This window comes from Bison bison, unplaced genomic scaffold (genome assembly GCF_000754665.1).
Source record: "Bison bison bison isolate TAMUID 2011002044 unplaced genomic scaffold, Bison_UMD1.0 scf7180017864119, whole genome shotgun sequence".
NCBI classification, from domain to species: domain Eukaryota; kingdom Metazoa; phylum Chordata; class Mammalia; order Artiodactyla; family Bovidae; genus Bison; species Bison bison.
The window spans coordinates 1-9,599 of record NW_011494691.1 but is presented as its reverse complement, the minus strand read 5'-3'; positions in this window follow the sequence as shown (position 1 = coordinate 9,599).

Here is a 9,599-nt window from a genome sequence, read left to right as displayed (position 1 = left end):
CCCCCTCCTGGTATCGGAGAAGGCAATGGCACCCCACTCCTGTACTCTTGCCTGGAAAATCCCATGGACAGAGGAGCCTGGTAGGCTGCAGTCCATGGGGTCGCTAAGAGTCGGGCACGACTGAGCGACTTCACTTTCACTTTCCAGTTTCATGCACTGAAGGAGGAAATGGCAACCCACTCCAGTGTTCTTGCCTGGAGAATCCCAGGGACGGAGGAGCCTGGTGGGCTGCCGTCTATGGGGTTGCACAGAGTCGGACACGACTGAAGCGACTTAGCAGCAGCAGCCTGCTGGTATTAAATTCGACCATGCTTCAGGAGGCATTTCATGACCATTTTGTCACACAGTGCTAGGAAGGTTCATTTTTAGATCTGTCAAAGATTTTACTGATAGACCACTCAATGCAGTTACTGGACTAGGTCTTATCAACAGTAACCAGGACTCTGGATCACCTGTCTTACTAACCTCTTATGTCCAGGAAAAAATTCCCTCTTGTTGTATCTTCCCATATCTAAAGTTATACTATTACAATCATTGATATCATATAAAAATATTTTCATCAGAGGCTCAGTCACACATTTGGTAATGCAAGAAACAACAATCTTGTAAAACAGATAAAGTACAAGTAACATAGCTAGCAGTATTATTTAACTTATCAGTAAGAAGCCAAGAACTTCCATTAGGTGTAGTCCAGTATATCCTCAGATTGACTTCATCTATTCTGTACCAATCTTTATTTTTCATGGAAATAATAAACTTTGTGTATGCTCAGTCATGTCTGACTATTTGTGGACCCATTGACTGTAGACTGCCAGCCTCATCTGTCCATGGAATTTTCCAGGTAAGAATACTGGAGTGGGTTGCCATTCCTTCCTCCAGGGGATCTTTCCAATCCACAGATACATGCATTTCTTGCATCTCCTGCATTGGCTTGGGGCAAGGGGGGAGGGTTCTTTCCCACTGCACCACCTGGGATTGGCACTGTCCATAAGGCACCCAGCCTAGTATTACTAGGTTGTTTATCCTTAATATAATTTAATTGTTCCCAAGATAAAGGAATCTTCCTCCAATGCAGGAGATGGGGTTTGATCCTTGGGTCAGGAAGATCACTGGGAAGAGGAAACGGCAACCCACTCCAGTATTCTTGCCTGGGAAATCCCACGTACAAAGGAGTCTGGTGGGTTACAGTCTGTTGTCACAAGAGTCAGAGATGACTTAGTGAGTAAACAATAAAAGATTAAGGGAGGAGGGGCCTTAAAACTTAAATGACCTCAGCCTGGTGTTAACCACATATTGTTGTTCAGTCACTAAGTCCTGTCTGACTCTGCCACCCCATGGACTGCAGCACACCAGACTCTGCTGTCCTCCAAGGTATCTTAGAATTTGCTAAAATTCATGTCCATTGAGTCCGTGATGTCATCCAACCATCTCATGCTCTGTCACCCCCTATTCCTCCTGCCCTTAATCTTTCCCAGCATCAGAGTCTTTGCCAATGAGTCCACTCTTCACATCAAGTGGCCAAAGTATTGGAGCTTCAGCTTTCACAACAGTCCTTCCAATGAATATTCAGGGTTGACTTCCTTTAGGATTGACAGGTTTGAACCCCTTGCTGTTTAAGGGACTCTGAAGAGTCTTCTCCAACACCACAGTTCAAGAGCATCAATTCTTCAGTGCTCAGCCTTCGTTATGGTCCAACTCTTACATCCATGTATGACTACTGGAAAAACCAGAGCTTTGACTATACAGACCCTCATCAGCAAAGTGAGGTCTCTGCTTTTTAATATGCTGTCCAGATTTGTCACAGCTTTTCTTCTGAGGAGTGAACATCTTTACATTTCAAGGCTACAGTCACTGTCTGCAGTGATTTGGGACCCCCAAGAAAATAAATCTGCCAGTGCTTTCACTTTTTCCCTTCTATTTGCCATGAAGTAATGGGATTGGATGCCTTGATCTTGGTTTTTTGAATGTTGAGTTTCAAACCTGCTTTTCCACTCTCCTCTTTCACCCTCATCAAGAAGCTCTTTACTTCCTCTTCACTTTCTGCATTAGAGTGATATCATCTGCATATCTGTGGTTGTTGATGCTTCTCCTGGCAATCTTGATTCCGGCTTGTGCTTCATCCAGCCCAGCATCTCACAAGATGTACTCTGCATAGAAGTTAAATAAGCAGGGTGACAATATACAGTTTGTCATACTCCTTTCCCAATTTGGAACCACTCAGTTATTCTGTTTCCAGTTCTGACTTTTGCTTCTTGACTGGTATACAAGCTTCTCAAGAGACAGGTAAGGTAGTCTGGTATTCCCATCTCTTTAAGAATTTTTCACAGTTGGAGATCCACACTGTTAAAGGCTTTCACATAGTCAATGATACAGAAGTAGATGCTCTTCTGAAAGTCTCTTGCTCTCTCTATGATCAAATGAATGTTGGCAATTTGATCTCTGGTTCCTCTGCTTTTTCTAAACCAATCTTGTTCATCTGGAAGTTCTTGATTCACATACTGCTGAGGCCTAGCTTGAAGGATTTTGAGCATTAACTTATTAGCATTTGAAAAGAGCACACTTGTACAGTAATTTGAACATTCTTTCATATTTCCATTCTTTGGGATTGGAATGAAAACTGACCTTTTCCAGTCCTGTGGCCACTGCTGAGTTTTCCAAATTTGCTGACATATTGAGTACAGCACTTTCAACAGCATCATCTTTTAGGATTTGAAATAGCTCAGCTGGAATTCCATCACCTCCACTAGCTTTGTCTGTAGTAATGCTTCCTAAGGCCCACTTGACTTCACACTCCAGGATGTCTGCTCTAGGTAAATGACCACACCATCGTGGTTATCTGGTTCATTCAGTTCTCTTTCTGTAGAGTTCTTTTGTGTATTCTTGCCTCGTCTTATTAATCTCTTCTGTTTCTGTCCTTTATCATGCTCATCCTTCCATAAAATAGTCCCTTGACAGCTCCAATTTTCTTGAAGAGATCTCTAGTTGTTCCCATTCTATTGTTTTCCTCTATTTCTTTGCAGTGTTCATTTAAGAAGGCCTTCTTATCTCTCTCTGCTAGTCTCTGGACCTCTGCATTCAGTTGGGTATACCTTTCCCTTTCTGTTTTGCCTTTCACAGCTCTTCTTTTCTCAGCTATTTGTAAAGCCTCTTCAGACAACCACTTTGCCTTCTTGCATTTGTTTTTCTTTGTGATCGTTTTGGTCATTGCCTCTTGTACAATGTTATGAACCTCTGCCCATAGTTCTCTAGGCACTCAGTCTACCAGATCTAATCCCTGAATCTATTCATCACCTCCAGTGTATAACAATAAGGGATTTGATTTAGGTCATACCTGAAAGGCCTAGTGGTTTTCCCTACTTCCTTCAATTCAAATCTGAATTTTGCAACAAGGAGTTCATTATCTGAGCCACAGTCAACTCCAGGTTTTGTTTTTGCTGACTGTATAGAGCTTCTCCATCTTTGGCTGCAAAGAATATAAGTCTGATTTCAGTATTGACCATTTGGTGATGTCCATGTGTAGAAATGTCTTTTGCGATGATCAGTTTGCTATGACCAGTTCATTCTCTTGATAAAACTCTGTTAGACTTTGCCCTGCTTCATTTTGTACTTCAAAGCCAAACAAGAGATACTACAAGTATCTCTTGGCTTCCTACTTTTGCATTAGGTCTTCATAGAACTGCTCAACTTCAGCTTTTCAGAATCAGTGGTTGGGACATAGACTTGGATTATTGTGACGTTGAATGATTTGCCCTGAAAATGAAGCAAGATCAGTCTGTCGTTTTTGAGACTGCACCCAAGTACTGTATTTCAGACTCTTCTTTTGACTGAGGGCTACTCCATTTTTTTCTAAGGGATTCTTGCCCACAGTAGTAGATGTAATGATCATCTGAATTAAGTTCACCCTTTCCTGTCCATTTTAGTTCACTGATTCCAAAGATATTGATATTCACTCTTGCCATCTCCTGCTTGACTACATTCACCTTACCTTGATTCATGGATCTAACATTCTGTGCTCTTATGCAATATTGTTCTTTACACCATCGGACTTTACTTTCACCACCAGACACATCCACAAATGAGCATTGTTTTCACTTTGGTCCATTCTTTCTTGAGCTTCATTCTTTCTGGAGCTATTTGTAATTGTCCTCTACTCCTACCCAAGAGCATATTAGACACTTTCCGACCTGAGGGGCTCATCTCCTGGTGTCATATCTTTTCATACAGCTCATGGAACAATGGACTGTTCAAAGTGGGAAAGGAGTATTTCAATGCTGTATATTGTCATGCTACTTATTTAACTTAAATGAAAAGTACATCATGCAAAATGTCAGGCTGAATGAATCACAAGCTGGGATCAAGATTGCCAGGAGAAATATCAGCAACCTCAGATATTCAGATAATACCTCTCTAATGGCTGAAAGGGAAGAGGAACTAAAGAGCCTCTTGATGAGGGTGAAAGGGGAGGGAGAAAAAGCTGGCTTGAAACTCAACATTCAAAAAACCAAGATCATGGCATCTGGTCCCATTACTTCATGGCAAATAGAAGGGGAAAAAGTGGAAACAGTGACAGATTTTATTTTCTTGGACTCCAAAATCACTGCAGATGGTGACTGCAGCCATGATATTAAAAATACTCTTTGGAAGAAAAGCTGTGACAAATCTGGACAGCATATTAAAAAGCAGAGACATCACTTTGCCTACAAAGGTCCATACAGTCAAAGCTATAGCGTTTCCAGTAGTCATGTATGGATGTGAGAGTTGGACCATAAAGAAAGCTTCAGAAACAAACTTAGAGTGTTCTTTTAACAATTCGATTAAACTTTAATATAACAGCAAGGAACTATCCAGGAAGTGAGTCGTAGTAAATATAGACCTCTGTTAACAAAACTGGGGTTTAACATTCATTGAAACATCTTTTCTTCTCTAGAATTACCCTCATTTCTACCAAACATAACAAAATTGACTATTTTTTTTGCAAAATAGCTCTGATCTCAAAAATTTGGCCTGATAATTTATATTTGATCATATACACTCTTTGCTGAAAATTTTATAAGGAGTCTGAGTGAACTTTTAAAGATCCTATCAGGGCTAGAAAAGGTACACAAAGGGCTTGTCACAGATTTCACCTAACAGATATATTGGTTAATTTGTCTTTTTTAAAGGTCCCCCAATTACGTTGAGCTTTCTGTAGCTTGTAGTGTGCGGCTTTCCTTATTTTTCTGGTAACGTTGCTGGGGACTTAAGAGTTTACAATCTCTGGAGGAAGCAGATAGAGAAAAAAAGGTAAATGTTTCAATTCTAGTTGCATTCGTGCATGCTAAGTCACTTCAGTGATGTCCAACTCTTTGTGACCCCATGTACCGGAGCCCATCAGGCTCCTCTGTCCATGGGATTCTCCAGGTAAGAATAATGGAGTGGATTGCCATATCCCTCTCTAGGGGGTCTTCCCAACCCAGGGATCGAACCTGCATCTCCTGTAACTCCTGCATTGGTAGGGGGTTCATTTAACACTAGTGCCACCTGGAAACCCTCAATTCTGCTTCAGTTCAGTTCACTTGCTCAGTCATGTCTGACTGTTCGTGACCCCATGGACCACAGCATGCTAGGCCTCCCTGTCAATCACCAACTCCCAAAGTCTACTCAAACTCATTTCCATTGAGTCAGTGATGCCATCCAACCATCTCATCCTCTGTCATCCCTTTCTCCTCCTGCCTTCAATCTTTCCCAGCATCAGGGCGTTTTCAAATCGGTCAGCTCTTTGCATCAAGTGGCCAAAGGACTAGAGTTTCATCTTCAACATCAGTCCTTCCAATGAGCACTCAGAACTGATCTCCTTTAGGATGACCTGGGTTGGACCTCCTTGCAGTCCAAGGGACTCAAGAGTCTTCTCCAACACCACAGTTCAAAAGCATCAATTCTTTGGTGCTCAGCTTTCTTTATACTCCAACTCCCACATCCATAAGAGACTACTGGAAAAAACATAGCCTTGCTTAGATGGACATTTGTTGGCAAAGTAATGTTTCTGCTTTTTAATGTGCTGTCTAAGTTGGTCATAACTTTCCTTCCAAGGAGTAAGCATCTTTTAATTTCATGGCTGCAGTCACCATCTGCAGTGATTTTGGACCCCCCAAAATAAAGTCACCCGATGTTTCCACTGTTTCCCCATCTATTTCCCATGAAGAGATGGTCATCTTAGTTTTTTGAATATTGAGCTTTAAGCCAACTTTTTCACTCTCCTCTTCCACTTTCATCAAGAGGCTCCTTAGTTCTTCTTCACTTTCTGCCATAAGGGTGGTGTCATCTGCACACCTGAGGTTATTGATATTTCTCCCAGCAAACTTGATTCCAGCTTCTGCTTCATCCAGCACAGCGTTTCTCCTGATATGCTCTGCATATAAGTCAAATTAGCATGGTGACAATATACAACCTTGATGTACTCCTTTTCCTATTTGGAACCAGTCTGTTGTTCCATGTCCAGTTCTAACTGTTGCTTCCTGACCTGCATACAGGTTTCTCAAGATGCAGGTCAGGTGGTCTGGTATTCCCATCTCTTTCAGAATTTTCCACAGTTTATTGTGATCCACACAGCCAAAGGCTTTGGCATAGTCAATAAAGCAGAAATAGATGTTTTTCTGGAATTCTCTTGCTTTTTTTGATGATCCAACAGATGTTGGCAATTTGATCTCTGGGTCCTCTGCTTTTTCTAAAACCAGCTTGGACATCTGGAAGTTCATGGTTCACGTATTGCTGAAACCTGACTTGGAGAAGAAATAGTGTCAGACTTTATTTTTTTGGCTCCAAAATCACTGCAGATGGTGATTGTAGCCATGAAATTAAAAGACGCGTACTCCTTGGAAGGAAAGTTATGACCAACCTAGATAGCATATTCAAAAGCAAAGACATTACTTTGCCAGCAAAGGTTCGTCTAGTCAAGGCTATGGTTTTTCCTGTGGTCATGTATGGATGTGAGAGTTGGACTGTGAAGAAAGCTGAGCGCCGAAGAATTGATGCTTTTGAACTGTGGTGTTGGAGAAGACTCTTGAGAGTCCCTTGGACTGCAAGGAGATCCAACCAGTCCATTTTGAAGGAGATCAGCCCTGGGATTTCTTTGGAAGGAATGATGCTAAAGCTGAAACTCCAGTACTTTGGCCACCTCATGCAAAGAGTTGACTTATTGGAAAAGACTCTGATGCTGGGAGGGGTTGGGGGCAGGAGGAGAAGGGGACAACAGAGGATGAGATGGCTGGATGGCATCACTGACTCGATGGACCTGAGTTTGAGTGAACTCCGGGAGTTGGTGATGGACAGGGAGGCCTGGTGTGCTGCGATTCATGGGGTTGCAAAGAGTCGGACACGACTGAGCGACTGATCTGATCTGATCTGGTATATCTAATTTTCTTGAAGAAATTTCTAGTCTTTCCCATTCTATTTTTTCCCTCTATTTCTTTGCACTGATCACTGAGGAAAGCTTTCTTATTTCTTCTTGCTATTCTTTGGAACTGTGCATTCAGATGCTTATATCTTTCCTTTTATCCTTTGTTTTTCACTTCTCTTCTTTTCACAGCTATTTTTAAGGCCTCCTCAGACAGCCATTTTGCTTTTTTGCATTTTTTTTTTCTTGGGGATGGTCTTGATCCGTGTCTCCTGTACAATGTCATGAACCTGCATCCACAGTTCGTTGGGCACTCTGTGTATCAGATCTAGTCCCTTAAATCTATTTCTCACTTCCACTGTATAATCATAAGGGATGTGATTTAAGTCATACCTGAATGGTCTAGTGGTTTTCCCCACCTTCTTCAATTTTAATATGAATTTGGCAATAAGGGGTTCATGATCTGAGCCACAGTCAGCTCCTGGTCTTGTTTTTGCTGACTGTATAGAGCTTCTCCATCTTTTGCTGCAAAGAATATAATCAATCTCATTTCGGTGGTGGCCATCTGGTGATGTCCATGTGTAGAGTCTTCTCTTGTGCTGTTGGAAGAGGGTGTTTGCTATGACCAGTGTGTTCTCTTGGAAAAACTCTAATAGCCTTTGCTCTGCTTCATTCTGTACTCTAAGGCCAAATTTGCCTGTTATTCCAGGTGTTTTTCAACTTCCTACTTTTGCATTCCAGTCCCCTATAATGAAAAGGACATCTTTATGTGGTGTTAGTTATAAAGGGTCTTCTAGGTCTTCATAGAACAGTTCAACTTCAGCTTCTTCAGCATTACTGGTCAGGGCATAGACTTGGATTACTGTGATATAGATGGTTTGCCTTGGAAATGAACAGAGATCATTCTGTCATTTTTGAGATTGCATCCAAGTACTGCATTTCAGAGTCTTTTGTTGATTATGATGGCTACTCCATTTCTTCTAAGGGATTCTTGCCCACCATAGTAGATATAATGGTCATCTGAATTAAATTCACCCATTCCAGTCCATTTTAGTTCACTTATTCCTAAAATGTCGACTTTCACTCTTGCCATCTCCTGTTTGACCACTTCCAATTTGTCTTGATTCATGGACCTGGCATTCTAGGTTCCTACACAATATTGCTGTTTTACAGCATCAGACCTTGCTTCTATCACCAGTCACATCCACAACTGGGTGTTGTTTTTGCTTTGGCTTCGTCTCTCCATTCTTTTTGGACTTATTTCTCCACTGATCTCCAGTAGCATATTGGGCACCTACTGACCTGGGGAGTTCATCTGTCAGTGTCCTATCTTTTTGCCTTTTCATACTGTTCATGGGGTTCTCAAGGACGAATACTGAAGTGGTTTGCCATTCCCTTCTCCAGTGACCACATTTTGTCAGAACTCTCTACCAAGACCTGTCTGTCTTGGGTGGCTTACCTGGACTGGCTTAGTTTCATTGAGTTAGACAAGGCTGTGGTCCACGTGATTAGATTGGTCAGTTTTTGTGATTGTGGTTTCAGTCTGTCTGCTTTCTGATGCCCTCTCTCAGCACCCATCTCAAATCCCATCTTACTGGGATTTCTCTTACCTTGGATGTGGGGTATTTCTTTACAGCTGCTCCAGCAACTTGCAGCTGTTGCTCCTTTCCTTGGACGTGTGGTATCTCCTCATGGTCACTGCTACTGACCTTGGATGCAGGGTATCTCCTCTCGGCCACTCACCGCTCCAGCACCACACAGCCGCCTCTTGCCGCTCAGAATTGTTTATAAGCAATTCTGCTTACAAAGGTATAATTTATCAAAGTCATAATTTGTTTGAGGGAAAGGTTTCCTTATACCTGGAAAACGTAGATACAAACCAGTAGTTTTTCAGACAGAAACTAAAAACTATAACCATATTCACCAGTCACTCAGTCTTATGTAATTAACTTGTTTTGTTAGCAATTTATGAAGTCATCGCGTTTCTCATTAGGACTGTTTAATTTCTTACTCAGTTCAGCATTATGATCTGAAAGTCAGAAACCTGTATTTATCCAGAAGTCCTTTCTATTATGGAGAAGGCAATGGCACCCCACTCCAGTACTCTTGCCTGGAAAATCCCACGGACGGAGGAGCCTGGTAGGCTGCAGTCCATGGGGTCGCTGGGAGTCGGACACGACTGAGCGACTTCACTTTCACTTTTCACTTTCATGCATTGGAGAAGGAC